The 19,796-nt window shown below is 43.8% G+C and overlaps 1 long non-coding RNA gene across 1 annotated transcript; it reads left to right on the forward strand.

Moving 5' to 3' along the window:
• The first annotated feature begins 2,148 nt into the window (after positions 1–2,148).
• On the forward strand, positions 2,149–13,588 carry LOC135054668 (uncharacterized). Its single transcript, XR_010243551.1, has 3 exons — positions 2,149–2,313; positions 3,439–3,609; positions 13,439–13,588. It is a non-coding gene; the product is annotated as an uncharacterized LOC135054668 (long non-coding RNA).
• The last annotated feature ends 6,208 nt before the right edge of the window (positions 13,589–19,796 follow it).

The raw sequence follows: 19,796 nt of genomic DNA on the forward strand, positions 1-19,796 counted from the left end.
GCATAGACGGACAGACGAATGGATGGACAGAGCACCATATGGGAGAATAGATGGATAGACGGATGGGGTGTGTAGATGTACAGACAGAGCACCATATGGGTCATAGACGGACAGACGGACATGGGGGGCATAAAATGACGGACGGAGCACCATATAGGGGCATAGATGGAAAAATGGACAGGGTGGGCATAGACGGACAGAGTACCACATGGGAGCATAGATGGATAGATGAACAGACGGACGGGGGGCTGGCATAGATGGATAGATGGATGGTGGGGGGGAGCATAGATGGACACAGTACTATATGGGGGCATAGATGGATAGATGGACGTGGGGGCATAGACAGACAACAAAGAACCATATGGGGGCATAGATGGATGATAGGCCGGGCATAGACGGACGGTGGGGGGGCATAGATAGATGGACAGATGGACGTGGGCTGGCATAGACAGAACACCAGAGTATAGACGGACAGACAGACGGGACGGATGGTAGGTGAGGGGGGCTCACCGTCAGTGATTCTGTGTGGCACTGTCCAAACACAATCTGTCTGTCAGCTGTGCAGCGCTGTTGCTACTGCAGATACTATATGCTTCTGGGTTCCCTTAAGCTGCGCCAGTCACACATTGAGGTTAGCTCTGCACCCTGCCTCCCTTCCAGAAAGTAAACTGCCGGGTCCCAAACCCGGTGCGTGGCAGTACTAATTTAAATTTTTTTTTTCCCCCAAAAGGGTGCAGTGGGATCAGGACCAGATTGTCTTTGGGGGGGTCTGGGGCACTTAATATAGGGGGGCCTCTCCCTCACATCACCACCGCACCCTTGATTGTGCCCACTGTGCCACCTCCCCATTTGCAGGAGTGTCTGGCACTTGCAAATGGTGACAGGGTTGGTAGACCCAATAGATGCAAAGAGGTGACAGGTTGCACTCAGCAGACTTGTTAATAGTAAAAAAAAAAAAAAAAGGGCTTGTGTCCATCATTGGGCACAAAATAATGCCTGACAATGGGCGCTAACCCGAACCATAGGAATATAGGACGTTTTTTAAACTATTCACAATTCAACTGTGATTGCTCAGGTATACGCTGATGAGCCATACCTGAGTCTTCTCTGAAATCCATTCCCCTATGGAGGTGTTCACTGGATTGTGTTCTCCTGGTCAGAGGCGTCACCTGGACCTGGTGACATCTGGAGCACACCCTATTATCCCCCTTGTGCCGTCTGCGGGTGGGAAAGGGGCGTGGCCTAAATGAAAGGTGCGTGGTCTCGTTTACACTACTGATTACATCCCTCCAGCAGCCTGCAGCAGCTCAGCGTCCCTGGAGAGTGGGCTTCTCCTGTCACCACTTCCCCTGCTCCTCTTCTTCTGCTGGTACTGGGATGCACACAGGGCTCTGCTGTCACACGCATTGCTGTCTGCTGCCACTGCACTGCTGTACTGCTTCCGCAACCTCACACTGCCCCCTTGTGCCCAACACCCCACAGGACAGCCAGCAGCACAACTGATGGGTGTCAGCACTGCCGGTGGGAGGGTGACAAACAGCGGCGGCTGCGGCTGGCTGGACCTGCGCCGCAGCCGCTGCAAGAGCAGCTTAGCAAAACTTAATAAAACAGATTCAGTGGGAGCGTGCCTCCCTCCAGTGGTCGGCGCCCATAGGCAGCTGCCTAAAGCTGCCTAATGGTGGCGCCGGCCCTGATAGGGACTTGATTCAGGTCCTGATGCACTGGCACAAAGTACGCAAAGTACCGATGTTCAGTAATGGATGCCGTAAGGCTTCAGCCATCAGTTGATTGACAGTCTGTAGCCATTGGTGGGTGGAGAAGGGGCGGCGATGGTCTCTGTCACCTCCATTTTGTGGGAGTGCCTACTTCAGGATCTCTATCTTCCTGATTATGAGGCCACATGATCATAAACTCATCAGTACTCATAGGAGACCTTATCTGGTGGCACATCCATCTACCCTCCTCTATATTCAGGGAATTAGTAAATTATTAGAAGGGACACACGGCTTTTGCCTAATATCTGAAATATACATCAACAATTGTATCTATGTTACAGTTTTATTATTTTGGGTTATGAAGTCAGGCTGAGTGTGAGGCTGGAGATAAGATATGACCTCATCCTGGTTCCTCATCTCCCATCAGGATAGAGAACTGTGGTCTGACCTCCTCCGGCTGTGCTGATCTCCGCTCTGTTATTATTACTAACCGGTCTCTGATCAGACTGGACCTGACATGGAATTTTCTGCTGGACTCTGGAGTAAAACTTCTGTGTGAGGGACTAAGGCACCTGGACTGCACCCTACAGGAGCTCAGGTGAGAGCAGTCTTAGCAATTATATAGGTGTCCTCCTCTAAGTAGAATCTATAGGGCTGGTTCAGGGGTGCCCACTGTAGCACAACTGTGGATGCCATCTGAGTAAGCCCCAGGTGCAAAGTAGGCAAAAGATGGCACAGACGCCTTCTTTTCAAATTACAATTTTTGTAAGATCACATATATGTCCTTTCCCATTTATTCAATCATGTAGTTATATACCTTTAACATATTGGGAGGTGCTCCTAGGACTAGAGTAGAGTATACAAAACCAAAATAAAAAAGTATTCCCTATTGTGGGAATACATGGACTGTTACGTTCATATATTTACAAAAAAGTCAACTATCCTTATGATAGATGACCAATAGTTCTAAAATATAACTTTTATTATTATAATAAAACATATGCAAAATATAGTGCAAGTGAAATAGTTATGTGAAAATTAATAAAGTGAAATAAAATGCTTGACCACTGGAATTGACTGTTTCCTCAGTGTCTCTGGTAGTCTTAAACAATGTTTCAATATTTGTTGCAATAATAATTGCTCATTGCCTTCTACAGATACAATTTGTATCCTTAGTAACTCCTGTGTGTAGTTTTGTTTACACTTCCTGCAACAGAACACTCAGTTGGATATCCTTTGGCCTCATGGGGCCTTTGCATTCCATTGGCATATAATCTTACACCCAACCCTATAAACACTAGTCATCCAACCCTCTGCCCAGGACATACGCTATGCACCCACCCCGCCCCTCTTGGGACATAGAATACACACCCTACCCCCTTCCCAATCCCAACAGGTTATACACTGCTCATCCATCCTTCCCCAGGACACATATGACACACTCACCCTACCCCTCGGGATTTAAAATACCCACTTGGTCATTTTAATTATCTCCTCCCTGCATCTAAGCTGCCGCCCGGAGAAGAGGCAGCCTCATTTTCAATCCAAGATGGCCGATGTGAGACTGCTGTACATCGGCCATGTTGGTTTCAAAAAGAGGCTGCCTCTTACCTGGGACTTGGGGCTGCCTAGGTGCATTGTATTCTTTCAGCTATGACTTCAGGCCTCGTGTGAGACTGGAAATGATCAAGAATAATTGATATCAATATTTCATCTTTGCCAGGTTACGTGTCTGCTCCCTGTCCTCATTCTGCTGTGAGGAACTCTGCTCTGTCATCGTCACCAACCGGTCACTGATCAGTCTGGACCTGTCAGGGAACACACTTAACAACAGTGGAGTAAAACTTCTGTGTAAGGGACTGAGACACCCAGACTGTACCCTACAGGATCTTATGTAAGAACTGCTTTAGGTTTTATATAACTGTCCTCTCAGTACAAGACGAAGGGGCATATTAATTAATTTTTGCGGCCAACCCCAGACATTAAAAATTCTTTATCTCCTCAATTTGTGGCAAAAATAATCTTTATTCACAGGAATGTAACATTCCTGGGTCATCTAGACAGGGGTCCAAAAGGAGCATGTCCCAGCTGGTCCGGTGATGTGTGTTGTAATGCTCAAGAAACGCGTTTCAGCTTGTAGTACCCTTCTTCAGGATAATTTAGAAATTTGCAGTTGAAATGTTTAAATCTTCCTGCTGTTCCCGATCTGGTGTTTTGATTGGCTGTCAGGCCAGGATTGTCAGGTTCAGGGATGTGATTGGATTGGATGACAGAGGGGTGGGAGTCTTTGATGTGTCAGTTTTGCTTTACTGGGTTGTAAGTGTAGCAGTCAAATTGCTACATTGTGAGCAGTCTATTTGAGAGTCAAGTACCGAAACATTCTGTAAAATGATAAGTAAAGAGTTAAAGCACTATTCGAGGGGGCACAGAGTCAGGGATTGAGGGGAGAGTGTGTATATGGTGATCTGTGGTTAATACATAATTATGGAATTGTTATTAAATGTGCTTTTGGGTTTTAATATGGCTATATTGCAATGTCTAATGTTATTGGATCTTATTCAATGATAACGGTGTTTGTTCTATTTTATAATTACATCTCAACAGGTGATGTTGTATTTTTGGACCTGATATACAGGTATTCTTCTGTATGTGTTAATATTTGTAGCGCTTAATTGTTCTAGTGATGCATAATAATACTGTATATCAGTGGGACAGTAAGTAGTTACATGAAAGGTTACACCTAATTAGATTACAGCTGATTGGTGAGACAGTAGGTTTCAAGTGTAAATATTTATAATAATTATATATGGCGCAAGCTGATGGTTTGTGATGTGTTACGTCAGGTTGGATTATTGGTTATGAGTCATTGTGGTAAGTGGATGTTTTGCTGAATTATTAGATGGACCTATGCAAGTAATTATTGTTTGTTTTGATCTTAATTGATGGTGGTGATTCCCTTTATGGATTGATATTTATAGTAGGCTAGTATTGCTGCTTTTTTGGGGTTATTCAGGTGTAGTTATCTGATTGTCTGTAGGAAGAGAATGTTTCATGTCATGTTATATTTTATGTTATTTCATATTATTGTTATCATTATTATTTTATGTTATTTCATATTATTATATTTTATTTTTATATACTGGATGTGTTTATTTTATTCTTTATTTATATATATATATATATAATAAGAATTTACTTACCGATAATTCTATTTCTCGGAGTCCGTAGTGGATGCTGGGGTTCCTGAAAGGACCATGGGGAATAGCGGCTCCGCAGGAGACAGGGCACAAAAAGTAAAGCTTTAGGATCAGGTGGTGTGCACTGGCTCCTCCCCCTATGACCCTCCTCCAAGCCAGTTAGGTACTGTGCCCGGACGAGCGTACACAATAAGGGAGGAATTTTGAATCCCGGGTAAGACTCATACCAGCCACACCAATCACACCGTACAACTTGTGATCTAAACCCAGTTAACAGTATGATAACAGCGGAGCCTCTGAAAAGATGGCTCACAACAATAATAACCCGATTTTTGTAACTATGTACAAGTATTGCAGATAATCCGCACTTGGGATGGGCGCCCAGCATCCACTACGGACTCCGAGAAATAGAATTATCGGTAAGTAAATTCTTATTTTCTCTATCGTCCTAGTGGATGCTGGGGTTCCTGAAAGGACCATGGGGATTATACCAAAGCTCCCAAACGGGCGGGAGAGTGCGGATGACTCTGCAGCACCGAATGAGAAAACTCCAGGTCCTCTTTTGCCAGGATATCAAATTTGTAGAATTTTACAAACGTGTTCTCCCCTGACCACATAGCTGCTCGGCAGAGTTGTAATGCCGAGACCTCTCGGGCAGCCGCCCAAGATGAGCCCACCTTCCTTGTGGAATGGGCCTTAACCGATTTAGACTGTGGCAGGCCTGCCTCAGAATGTGCAAGTTGAATTGTGTTACAAATCCGACGAGCAATCGCCTGCTTAGAAGCAGGCGCACCCAACTTGTTGGGTGCATACAGTATAAACAGCGAGTCAGATTTTCTGACTCCAGCTGTCCTGGAACATATTTTCAGGGCCCTGACAACTCCTAGCAACTTGGAGTCCTCCAAGTCCCTAGTAGGTGCAAGGCACCACAATAAGCTGGTTCAGGTGAAACACTGACACCACCTTAGGGAGAGAACTGGGGACGAGTCCGCAGCTCTGCCCTGTCCGAATGGACAAACAGATATGGGCTTTTTTGAGAAAAAACCACCAATTTGACACTCGCCTGGTCCAGGCCAGGGCCAAGAGCATGGTCACTTTTTATGTGAGATGCTTCAAATCCACATATTTGACTGGTTTTAAACCAATGTGATTTGAGGAATCCCAGAACTACGTTGAGATCCCACAGTGCCACTGGAGGCACAAAAAAGGGGTTTGTATATGCAATACTCCCTTGACAAACTTCTGGACTTCAGGAACTGAAGCCAATTCTTTCTGGAAGAAAATTTACAGGGCCGAATTTGAACCTTAATGGACCCCAATTTGAGGCCCATAGACACTCCTGTTTGCAGGAAATGCAGGAAACGACCGAGTTGAAATTTCTTCGTGGGGCCTTCCTGGCCTCACACCACGCAACATATTTTCGCCACACGTGGTGATAATGTTGTGCGGTCACCTCCTTTCTGGCTTTGACCAGGGTAGGAATGACCTCTTCCGGAATGCCTTTTTTTCCCTTAGGATCCGGCTTTCCATCGCCATGCCGACAAACGCAGCTGCGGTAAGTCTTGGAACAGACATGGTACTTGCTGAAGCAAGTCCCTTCTTAGCGGCAGAGGCCATAAGACCTCTGTAAGCATCTCTTGAAGTTCCGGGTACCAAGTCCTTCTTGGCCAATCCGGAGCCTTGAGTATAGTTCTTACTCCTCTACGTCTTATAATTCTCAGCACCTTAGGTATGAGAAGCAGAGGAGGGAACACATACACCGACTGGTACACCCACGGTGTTACCAGAACGTCCACATCTATTGCCTGAGGGTCTCTTGACCTGGCGCAATACCTGTCCCGTTTTTTGTTCAGACGGGACGCCATCATGTCCACCTTTGGTATTTCCCAACGGTTTACAATCATGTGGAAAAAACTTCTCAATGAAGTTTCCACTCTCCCTGGTGGAGGTCGTGCTGAGGAAGTCTGCTTCCCAGTTTCCATTCCCGGGATGAAAAACTGCTGACAGTGTTATCACATGATTTTCCGCCCAGCGAAAAGTCCTTGCAGTTTCTGCCATTGCCCTCCTGCTTCTTGTGTCGCCCTGTCTGTTTACGTGGGCGACTGCCGTGATGTTTTTCCCACTGGATCAATACCGGCTGACCTTGAAGCAGAGGTCTTGCTAAGCTTAGAGCATTATAAATTTACCCTTAGCTCCAGTATATTTATGTGGAGAAAAGTCTCCATACTTGATCACACTCCCTGGAAATTTTTTCCTTGTGTGACTGCTCCCCAGCCTCTCAGGCTGGGCTCCGTGGTTACCAGCATCCAATCCTGAATGCCGAATCTGCTGCCCTCTAGAAGATGAGCACTCTATAACCACCACAGGAGAGACACCCTTGTCCTTGGATATTGGGTTATCCGCTGATGCATCTGAAGATGCGATCCGGACCATTTGTCCAGCAGATCCCACTGAAAAGTTCTTACGTGAAATCTGCCGAATGGAATTGCTTCGTAGGAAGCCACCATTTTTACCAGGACCCTTGTGCAATGATGCACTGTTTTTAGGAGGTTCCTGACTTGCTCGGATAACTCCCTGGCTTTCTCTTCCGGGAGAAACACCTTTTTCTGGACTGTGTCCAGAATCATCCCTAGGCACAGCAGACGTGTCGTCGGGATCAGCTGCGATTTTGGAATATTTAGAATCCACCCGTGCTGATTGTAGCAGTATCCGAGATAGTGCTACTCCGACCTCCAACTGTTCCCTGGACTATGCCCCTATCAGGAGATCGTCCAAGTAAGGGATAATTAAGACGCCTTTTCTTCGAAGAAGAATCATCAATTCGGCCATTACCTTGGTAAAGACCCCAGGGTGCCGTGGACAATCCAAACGGCAGCGTCTGAAACTGATAGTGACAGTTCTGCACCACGAACCTGAGGTACCCTTAGTGAGAAGGGCAAATTTGGGACATAGAGGTAAGCATCCCTGATGTCCCGGGACACTATATAGTCCCCTTATTCCTGGTTCGTTATCACTGCTCTGAGTGACTTCATCTTAATTTGAACCTTTGTAAGTGTTCAAAAAAAATTTTTTAGAATAAGTCTCACCTAGCCTTCTGGCTTCAGTACCACAATATAGTGTGGAATAATACCCCTTTTCTGTAGTAGGAGGGGTAATTTAATTATCACCTGCTGGGAATACAGCTTGTGAATTTTTTCCCATACTACCTCCTTGTCGGAGGGAGACTTGGTAAAGCAGACTTCAGGAGCCTGCGAAGGGGAAACGTCTCGACATTCCCATCTGTACCCCCGGGATACTACTTGTAGGATCCAGGGGTCCTGTACGGTCTCAGCGCCATGCTGAGAACTTGTCAGACGCGGTGGAACGCTTCTGTTCCTGGGAATGGGCTGCCTGCTGCAGTCTTCTTCCCTTTCCTCTATCCCTGGGCAGATATGATCTTATAGGGACGAGAGGACTGAGGCTGAAAAGACGGTGTCTTTTTTTTGCAGAGATGTGACTTAGGGTAAAAAACGGTGGATTTTCCAGCAGTTGCCGTGACCACCAGGTCCGATGGACCGACCCCAAACAAGTCCTCTTCCTGTATACGGCCATACTGTGCCGTTTGGAATCTGCATCACCTGACCACTGTCGTGTCCATAACATCTTCTGGCAGTTATGGACATCGCGTTTATTCATGATGCCAGAGTGCAAATATCCCTCTGTGCATCTCGCATATATAGAAATGCTCTATAGTCAATAAAATACTGTCCCTGTCAAGGGTATCAATATTTTTAGTCAGGGAATCCGACCAAGCCACCCTAGCTCTGCACATCCAGGCTGAGGCGATCGCTGGCCGCAGTATAACACCAGTATGTGTGTATATACTTTTTATTATATTTTCCAGCCTTGTCAGCTGGTCCTTGAGGACGGCCCTATCTATAGACGGTACCGCCACTTGTTTTGATAAGCGTGTGAGCGCCTTATCCACCTTAAAGGGTGTTTCCCAACGCGCCCTAACTTCTGGCGGGAAAGGGTATACCGCCCATAATTTTCTATCGGGGGGAACCCACGCATCATCACACACTTTATTTAATTTATCTGATTCAGGAAAAACTATGGTAGTTTTTTCACATCCCACATAATACCCTCTTTTGTGGTACTTGTAGTATCAGAAATACGTAACACCTCCTTCATTGCCTTTAACGTGTGGCCCTAATAAGGAATACGTTTGTTTATTCACCGTCGACACTGGATTCAGTGTCCCTGTCTGTGTCTGTGTCGACCGACTAAAGTAAACGGGCGTTTTAAAACCCTTGACGGTGTTTTTGAGACGTCTGGACCGTACTAATTGTTTGTCGGCCGTCTCATGTCGTCAACCGACCTTGCAGCGTGTTGACATTATCACGTAATTTCCTAAATAAGCCATCCATTCTGGTGTCGACTCCCTAGAGAGTGACATCACCATTACAGGCAATTGCTCCGCCTCCTCACCAACATCGTCCTCCTACCTGTCGACACACACGTACCGACACACAGCACACACACAGGGAATGCTCTGATAGAGGACAGGACCCACTAGCCCTTTGGAGAGACAGAGGGAGAGTTTGCCAGCACACACCAAAAACGCTATAATTATATAGGGACAACCTTATATAAGTGTTTTCCCTTATAGCATCTTAATATATATATAAGCATATCGCCAAATTAGTGCCCCCCCTCTCTGTTTTAACCCTGTTTCTGTAGTGCAGTGCAGGGGAGAGCCTGGGAGCCTTCCCTCCAGCCTTTCTGTGAGGGAAAATGGCGCTGTGTGCTGAGGAGATAGGCCCCGCCCCTTTTTCGGCGGCCTCGTCTCCCGCTCTTAACGGATTCTGGCAGGGGTTAAATATCTCCATATAGCCTCCGGAGGCTATATGTGAGGTATTTTTAGCCAAAATAGGTATTCATTTGCCTCCCAGGGCGCCCCCCTCCCAGCGCCCTGCACCCTCAGTGACTGCCGTGTGAAGTGTGCTGAGAGGAAAATGGCGCACAGCTGCAGTGCTGTGCGCTACCTTTAGAAGACTGAGGAGTCTTCTGCCGCCGATTCTGGACCTCTTCTTACTTCAGCATCTGCAAGGGGGCCGGCGGCAAGGCTCCGGTGACCATCCAGGCTGTACCTGTGATCGTCCCTCTGGAGCTGATGTCCAGTAGCCAAGAAGCCAATCCATCCTGCACGCAGGTGAGTTCACTTCTTCTCCCCTAAGTCCCTCGTTGCAGTGATCCTGTTGCCAGCAGGACTCACTGTAAAATAAAAAACCTAAGCTAAACTTTCCTAAGCAGCTCTTTAGGAGAGCCACCTAGATTGCACCCTTCTCGGCCGGGCACAAAAATCTAACTGGCTTGGAGGAGGGTCATAGGGGGAGGAGCCAGTGCACACCACCTGATCCTAAAGCTTTACTTTTTGTGCCCTGTCTCCTGCGGAGCCGCTATTCCCCATGGTCCTTTCAGGAACCCCAGCATCCACTAGGACGATAGAGAAATATATATATATATATATATATATATATATATTTCTTTCTGTTTTGCAGTGTGGTTATTGTCTTTGTGAGCCGTATTCTTTGTTTATGTGTTGAGTGGGTCGTTAAGACAGCGTCTGTGGGGAGTGGATGTTCCTTTGGTTAAATAGTTTGTGGTTGAGGTACAATTGGAAGTGCTGACTAAATTGTTGGGTTGTGGGTATTGTGTACATTTTGGTGTAGCTAGCATCTTCAATTTAGAGGTTCCCACACACATAACATCACAAATAAACACACAAACACACCACCGTACAGAACTTTCTACCTATACACATACAGTCACAACACATACTGTAGCCTTTATCAACACACTCTATAACCTCAAACATCAGCACCACAGGGGTGTGTGTTAACAGGTCGACAGTCAATAGGCCCACAGTCAATAAGTACAAAAGGTCTATAGAGTAAAATGGTCGACACAAAAAAAAGTCAACGTACATTTTTGGGGATTTTTGTATGTTTAACCATATATGAGCCAAATTAGTATATTATGGGCACACTTCACTTGCCATGCCAAGTAAAAGTTTGAAAAACATGAAAAAAACAACAACATGTGTCGGCCATATGTGTGTCAACCATTGGCATAACAACCTTTTAAACTTGTTGACCTTTTGTGCTGTCTACTTTTTACATGCTGACCTTTTGGTAGAGTTGACCTTTTTTACCTGTCCACCAATTGACTGTCGATCTATCATCCACTGCCCACACCACAGTAGGTTTAGCACTACATCCACACACCTCATTATGTAATACCATACGGGTCAAGTACAAACCACAAATGTGTAAAACCACAGGACAAGTGATGTTCTGCATGAAACGCGTTGTGCTATTACACATGTACTGAGAAACGTGTTGTAATATTACATGTACTGAGAGACGCATTGTGTTATTACACATGAACTGAGGAGAAACGCGTTGTGCTATTACACATGTACTGAGAAGAGACGCGTTGTGCTATTACAGATGTACTGAGGAGAAATGCATTGTACTAGAACACATGTACTAAGGAGAGACGCATTGTACTATTGCGCATGTACTGAGGAGAAACGCATTGTGCTATTACAGATGTACTGAGAAGAGACGCGTTGTGCTATTACACATGTACTAAGGAGAAATGCGTTGGTCTTTTACACATGTACTGAGGAGAGACGCATTGTACTATTACACATGTACTGAGGAGAAATGCGTTGTGCTATTACAGATGTACTGAGAAGAGACGCGTTGTGCTATTACACATGTACTAAGGAGAAATGCGTTGGTCTTTTACACATGTACTGAGGAGAGACGCATTGTACTATTACACATGTACTGAGAAGAAACGCATTGTGCTATTGCACATGTACTGAGGAGAGACGCGTTGTACTATTACACATTTACTAAGAAGAGACGCATTGTACTATTGCACATGTACTGAGGAGAAACGCATTGTGCTATTACATATGTACTGAGAAGAGACGCATTGTGCTATTACACATGTACTGGGGAGAGATGCATTGTACTATTACACATGTACTGAGGAGAAACGCGGTGTACTATTGCACATGTACTGAGGAGAAACGCGTTGTGATATTACACATGTACTGAGGAGACATGTTGTACTATTACACATGTACTGAGGAGAGATGCGTTGTACTATTACACATGTACTGAGGAGAAACACGTTGTGATATTACACATGTACTGAGGAGAGACATGTTGTACTATTACTCATGTACTGAGGAGAAATGCGTTGTACTATTGCACATGTACTGAGGAGAAAAGCGTTGTGATATTACACATGTACTGAGGAGAGACGCGTTGTACTGTTACACATGTACGAAGGAGAGACGCGTTGTACTATTACACATGTACTGAGGAGAAACACATTGTGCTATTACACATGTACTGAGAAGAAATGCGTTGTGCTATTACACATATCCTGATGAGAGACGCATTGTGCTATTACACATGCACTGAGGAGAAACGTGTTGTGCTATTACACATGTACTGAGAAGAGACACATTGTACTATTACACATGTACTGAGGAGAAACGCGTTGTACTATTACACGTACTGAGGAGAAACGCGTTGTGCTATCACACATGTACTGAGAAGAGATGCGTTGTGCTATTACACATGTACTGAGGAGACACGCGTTGTACTATTACACATGTACTGAGGAGAAATGCGTTGTGATATCACACATGTACTGAGAAGAGACAAGTTGTACTATTACACATGTGCTGAGGAGAAACGCATTGTACTATTACACATGTACTGAGGAGAAACGCATTGTGCTATCACACATGTACTGAGAAGAGACAAGTTGTACTATTACACATGTACTGAGGAGAAACGCGTTGTACTATTACACATGTACTGAGGAGAAACGCATTGTGCCATCACACATGTACTGAGAAGTACATAGATTTGCAGACCCTGATAGTGGATCCTGCTGGATTGATGATGATGAACATGTCTCAGAGCAGGAGTTGGGTGGTTTGGGGTGTTCCCTGCTAAGTAAAGGCATAAGTGCTCCTATAATTCACATGTACATTTAAAAAAAAAACTAAAATTTCTACTGTGAGAAGAGATTATTTGAATGAGATAGAGGAGTAGAGGTCTATTGGGAGGGGTTGGGGATTGTTACAATTTCAGAAACATGGTCATTAACTTTCTCCCTTCAAAGTGACTTGGTTTTTCTGGGTACTCAGTAGAGTGTGAATTGCGTCTGTCCTATGATTATCTTAAGATATATACATTGTAATCATGACCTATAACCCCTTCACTACATAGGCTTTACGCTCACCACTGTGCAAACTGGTCACATCCCATCAGGTTTCTACATCTAGATTTTCATAGTCAATTCTGCACTTGAAAATAATGATTTGCAGCAGTGTTGCTAGTGTGCACCATCTTAGATGAAACGCGTAATATGTGTAGGAATAATATGGTAATCCCACAATGCATATAATATAGCACTGATAACCAATCCAGAGATCACATCTTCCATCAGGTTACAAGTCTGCGAGCTGACCTCATCCTGCTGTGAATATCTCCGCTCTGTTATTACCACCAAGTGCTCCCTGATGAAGCTCAACCTGTCCGTGAACAAACTGCAGGACTGCGGGATAAAGCTTCTGTGCGAGGGACTAAGACACCCAGACTGTACCCTACAGGAACTTATGTAAGGACTGTCTTAGTATTTATAGCACTATGCACTCAGTACTAGACATGGACCGTACAAGGCAAAATTACAGAAGCATCGGTTGAGGACACCACAATTCTTCCAGATTTTATTGAAATTTACACAATTTTACAATATTGGGCAGGATGTAAAGAAGTCCAAGTTGTTCCCAGCCAAACTCGTACTTTTTTTAAAGCGGCAACCATGTATAAGGCAAAACCATGTCTTGTCCGTGATTGCTGCTTTAAAAAAAAGTCCGACTTCATCCGGGAACCCGCAGCTTCGGTCAGCTTGAATGTCATTACTTCCAGCCCATTGTTTGGGAATTTTTACCCAAGACTGTTGCGGAAGCTTCCACAGATGTGCTGCACCTGTAGGCTACTTTGATGTCACCCTTCTGCCCAGGTCACCCCAAACCAGCTGGTTAGAGTGTAAGTCTGAGGACTGAGCAGCCATTCCATGATATGAAACCTTTTGTAATAACCCGGACATAACCATGAGGTGAATTATTATAGTGTTCCCAGAAGATGGTATTATTTAACTTGTTTGTTGTAGCAATGTAGTGTTTATAAATGTCTGTGTGGTATAAACTGCTAGGTTAGAACTGTATATGCATTGCGTAAGCTCCTTGCTGAACTGTATCGAGGTGTGAACTAAGGGTCTTTTGAAGGTCACAGTAGGGGGGACCTTGCTCAGGTCACTGAAGACAGGCAGACTTGGAGAGTGTCTGCTACTTTCTTCAGTGTCTGCTGCCATAAACTACCTAGGATGGGAGGTGCGCTATTCTGCAAAAAGGTATAACCATTAGCCATGTCCCTTTGAGGGCTCAGGCCCAGCTCCCTGTGTAGTTAAAATAGTTTTCTCAAAGCTAGAGAGATGTATATGACTAGTGTCCCTGTAGACACCTAATTTGCATCTACCCAAGCCTTGTGAGAACAAAGGAAGTTCTTGAAACCTGGAAAAGGTGGGGGCTACTGGGAGGAGGGGGTTGTAGAACTATATGACTCAGAAGCAGAGGTTGCTGAGGGTCACTCTTGAAGGGAGTAGCTTCATGCTAGGAGTGGGTCCCATCTTCTGTTCCTGTAGTCTCCCCCACTCAGAATTACCCTAAAACCTCAGTGAGCTTATTTAGAATTTTCTGACCTTTATTCTTTTGTATTTACTTGAAATCAATGTGTGCATATCATCATTGTATGTCTTGCTTATTTACCTTTGATTCGCTTTGTAACTTTACCCTGGACCTAATTTCTCAATAAATCTTTAAACTGTATCAGCGTTACCTCTGTGCTCTAGGAATTCACGTGTCTGGAGAGGTCCATGCTACATATGGTTAATAACTGTGGATTTTGAAAGGGTGAATTAAGTGTTTAGCAAATGCCAGAGAGCTATTCAATTCTCTTTGTGGTGGCAGCTCAAGTAAAACCCACGTCACGACCACCCACCTGCATCAGGTTGACATATCTGAGTGCAGCTGGGGCGGGGTGCTGTGACATGGTCCATAAGACTTTCATCCAGTATTCAGTAGCCCACTGGCGGTACTTCATAGCCCAGGCAAACCTCTGTCTCATAGCTACAGAACAGCTGTCAATTCTTATCCCATTAACTGTACCCTGAAAAGCGTCTTTTTTCATAACTCTGAAATCTACTTCTTTTCCATTTTTTCCTAACCTTAACATTTTTCATTATACATATATACTTATGCTGACCTTTGTACCATTTTGTGTTGTTCATGGCTTGAATTGCTTACATTTCATAAAAAAAAAAACCCTGAAAGAAAGGGGGTTTACTAAAACTTTGGTTTGGTAAGGTATATATGTCAGAGATGGCTTGTCAGTGACGTAGGAACTAGGAAAAATGGTGGAATTCTGTTACACCATCCCAGGTGGTATTGTAATGCAATGGCCGCCATAGAGTATTTATAGGAAAGTTAATTAGTATTTATAATTCAGATTTTCTCATTGAAATTCCAAGAAAGTAAACTCAAAGCAAATGTGTACTTAGTGTATCAAGTCCGTACTTTATGAGTATATTGGATAAACACTCCCTCATTGCAGGTCCTCTTAACACTTTTTGTAATGTGTCATCATTGGAGAGGGGGAGACTCCCTTCTGTTAAATAAGGCTGTGAGGGTTACCAAGAGTCTCTAGGTAGCATGACAAGTAAGATAGGGCACTACTGACTGTAGTGTCTTGGAGAAGGCAGAGTTTGATGATGTCTTCATACATTGATGTGATGTCAACACTATTGCTTCATCCCCTGACAGGCTCTTAGCAACAGTCACTACCAGTAGGGAAATTATAATATGGAGAAACATCCCACTAGCCTTATCTGTATTCATTAAATCAGTACAAATCTTTTTCCGTGACATACTCTACACCTACAGCCTAATAGCTGATACATACACCAACACTTGTATGTACAGAGTTTATTCTCCATTGATGACGTCATGCTGAGGGTGACCTAATCCAGATCCCTCATCTTCCCACAGGTTATGTGGCTGTGGTCTGACCTCCTCCGGCTGTGATGACCTCCGCTCTGTTATTACTACAAACAGCTCTCTGGTGAAACTCAACCTGTCCAGGAATAAACTGCAGGACTGCGGGATAAAACTTCTGTGCGAGGGACTAAGGCACCCAGACTGTATCCTGCAGGAACTTAGGTGAGAACTGTCTTAGTAATTGGGTGATCTTCAGTATGCCGGCGGTCGGGCTCCTGGCGACCAGCATACCGGCGCCGGGAGCCCGGCATACCGACACTTATTCTCCCTCGTGGGGGTCCATGACCCCCCTGGAGGGAGAATAAAATAGTGCGGTGCGCGTAGCGCGCCACGGTGCACGTAGCGTGGCGAGCACAGCGAGCCCGCAAGGGGCTCATTTGCGCTCGCCACACTGTCGGTAAGCCGGCGGTCGGGCTCCCGGCGCCGGTATGCTGGTCGCCGGGAGCCCGACCGCCGGCATATCGTAGTGAACCCTTAGTAATTATATATCTGTCCTCTCAGTACAAGGCATGGACCATACAAGGAAAAACTAGAGACATTTGTTAATATAATTCCCACATGTTTCCTCTGAGTATATATTTAGGGTCCCTATTACCATTTTTGGAATATAACAAGCTGTTTTATTTTATAACTTTTTTTTTTTTTACATTGAGTAGTAGTATCACTAGTTAATAATTCCTGGACAACTTGCGCAATGATTAGGCATTTGGAGACTTACAGTCAAATTCAATTAGCGAGAAATCACTGTAATTTACCGCGATTGCCATTTTTTGTGGCTTTTTTGATGCAAAAATGGCCTTTTCGTGGGTATGCATGCTCCGCTACTCCATTGAAGATAAGAGAAAAGACAAAAAAACCTTTTTTGGGAGCACTCTTGATTATTGAATAGGTGTGATGTAAATGGAGATGTCAGTAATTAAAACTTAACCTTTAATTGGTCCTTGTATAAAAAATTATAAAATGTAAAAATTATGATAATTGGCAATCAAATGATGCTACTAATAGGAGGATCTTGTTGACCTTTTTAGCATATGTGGTACAAGATCGTTATGTAGGTGAAAATATGTATATATACCTTGGATAACTTCACCAGCTATGGTAAGGGACGAAAAAGTGCAAACAAATGATGGTCAAATCTAGGGATGGTGTCTGACTGTGGAAAAATAATTGCTCTCGTGACCAAGCCTCGTAAGGTGAAACGTACGTCGGAAACACGTCATCCAGTGACGTCATCGCGATACCGCCCGATCCGGAAGCGGGCGGCCGCGGCTATCATCGCTCACAGCGGAGAACTCCAGGGGACGTCTAAACAGACACCACTAACCAAGTGGTGGGGGTAAAGTACATTATACCACCAGGGCAATTGAACATTACTTGCCTAAGGACCTGCACACTCCTCTCCCCTGAACCTCGCCTTAATCATAGTGGCACTGCATGTACCTGCAAACGTAATTTATAACAATACAGCATTGGAGCCATCAGTACCTGCAGAATACTTTTCCACAAGGCATCATTTCATTATTAATTTTGAATTCTCCGCACATACTAAGGATAACTACCAGATATCTATTTATCTATTACTATAGGAACCAAAGTAATGCTTTGGAGCCAGCCTTGAGCTCAAAAGTGTGTCTCTTTTTATTTATGAACTTAGTTTGTCAAATTAATCAAATTAACCAATGTCAAACTCTACCTCTATATACCATTAAGATTTCAGTTATTTTTGGAGCCAGCCTTGAGCTCAATGTGTTTTTCTGTTTGTTTGCTATGAACTTGCCTCTGTTTTTGTTTATTCAATGAACTCATTGTGCACTAATCAGCTGATTCATTTCAGCCCTGCATTGCCATGATTGGGTTTTCCCATTCCCTTTTTATTCTTTCTCAGAATAATCAATTAATTGTTCGTTTATTTATTAATCAATGAATGCAAATGTAACGGGCATTGTCTCGAAACATTATAGCTAGCTCCATCAGTTTGGCTCCTACAATGATGACGTGTTTCCGACGTACGTTTCACCTTACGAGGCTTGGTCACGAGAGCAATTATTTTTCCACAGTCAGACACCATCCCTAGATTTGACCATCATTTGTTTGCACTTTTTCGTCCCTTACCATAGCTGGTGAAGTTATCCAAGGTATATATACATATTTTCACCTACATAACGATCTTGTACCACATATGCTAAAAAGGTCAACAAGATCCTCCTATTAGTAGCATCATTTGATTGCCAATTATCATAATTTTTACATTTTATAATTTTTTATACAAGGACCAATTAAAGGTTAAGTTTTAATTACTGACATCTCCATTTACATCACACCTATTCAATAATCAAGAGTGCTCCCAAAAAAGGGTTTTTTGTCTTTTCTCTTATCTTCAATGTAGTTCATCTACAAATTTCCTGGGAGCACCACCAATCAAAAAGCAGTTCTGAAATTGTGTTGTAAACTGCTCACATATTGGTTAACATATCATTCTAATATTCACACACTTACATGGTACTGGTGCGGATTCACACTCATCATAGTAGTACATGCTCCGCTACTCACCTATTCAATTGCACATTTTCGAAAATGGGATTACCGTGAAAGTTTTTGACGAAATTGAAAAGTGAAAAATTTATAAATCTGCCTGTACCCCCAAAAAAGCAAAACGAACATCGCATAACAGTATAAAAGTTTATTATTGTATAAAAGTATTTCTGGTACTTAAATTGGGTCAAATGGCTGTTATATGCATTTTTTAAAAACTGTAACAAAAATTATAGAAAGCTAATTTTTCCCCCACAAAGTGCTAGAATTAAATCAGAGGTACATAAAAATAGGTATAAGTATATATTTGGGTCATGTTAGGGGACTTTTTAAAAAAGTGGAAACAGCGATTACTCTCACCTGCAAGACTAAAAACATTTGTCCCACTCACAAAGCACCCCAATATACCTGACTCATACCTTGTACCCCAATTTCCATCATTTTTTTTTTTGGGGGGGGGATGACTTCATTATTGGCCAATTAAAAACCTCTAAGTGCCTAATTAGTAATTCAGGGGGTGTCCCAGGGGTTCTGACCCAAATCCTGACATTTTTAACCTTAAAATAGGGATTCTTCCAAACTTTTCATCTGCTCAGATGTGGTGAATTTAAATTCACAATAAAATGACCACAAATCTGTTTTCACTGACAATTGAATAGGCGCGTTTCGCCATTCGCTGTATGATCAGTTTTTACCACAAAAAGGGCTTTCAGCGGCTAATTGAATTCACCCTATAGACAGGCAGAAGGATGACCCTTGTATTCTCCATGATACAGTATTTAGAAACCACTATAACCAGCCTTATCTGTCTTCAGTGAACCAATTAAACAACAACAATAGTTTCTACTTCACAGTGTTATTCGGCCAGCTAGGACAAGAAAGTCAGGCAGGAAATGATGTAATTCAGAGCTCTCATTTCTCCTCAGGATACATGGCTGTGGACTGACTTCCTCTTCCTGTGATGACCTCTGCTCTATCATTGCCACAAACCGCTCTCTGATCAGACTGGACCTATCAGGGAACCAGCTGCAGGACTGTGTGAGAGAGCTTTTGTGTGAGAGATTGAGTCACCCGGACTGTACCATACAAAACTGGACATAATTGGGAACCATCTAATTATGGGTTCTATGCACTAAGGCTTGGAAAGAGATAAAGTGG

This window comes from Pseudophryne corroboree, chromosome 3 (genome assembly GCF_028390025.1).
Source record: "Pseudophryne corroboree isolate aPseCor3 chromosome 3, aPseCor3.hap2, whole genome shotgun sequence".
Lineage (NCBI taxonomy): Eukaryota > Metazoa > Chordata > Amphibia > Anura > Myobatrachidae > Pseudophryne > Pseudophryne corroboree.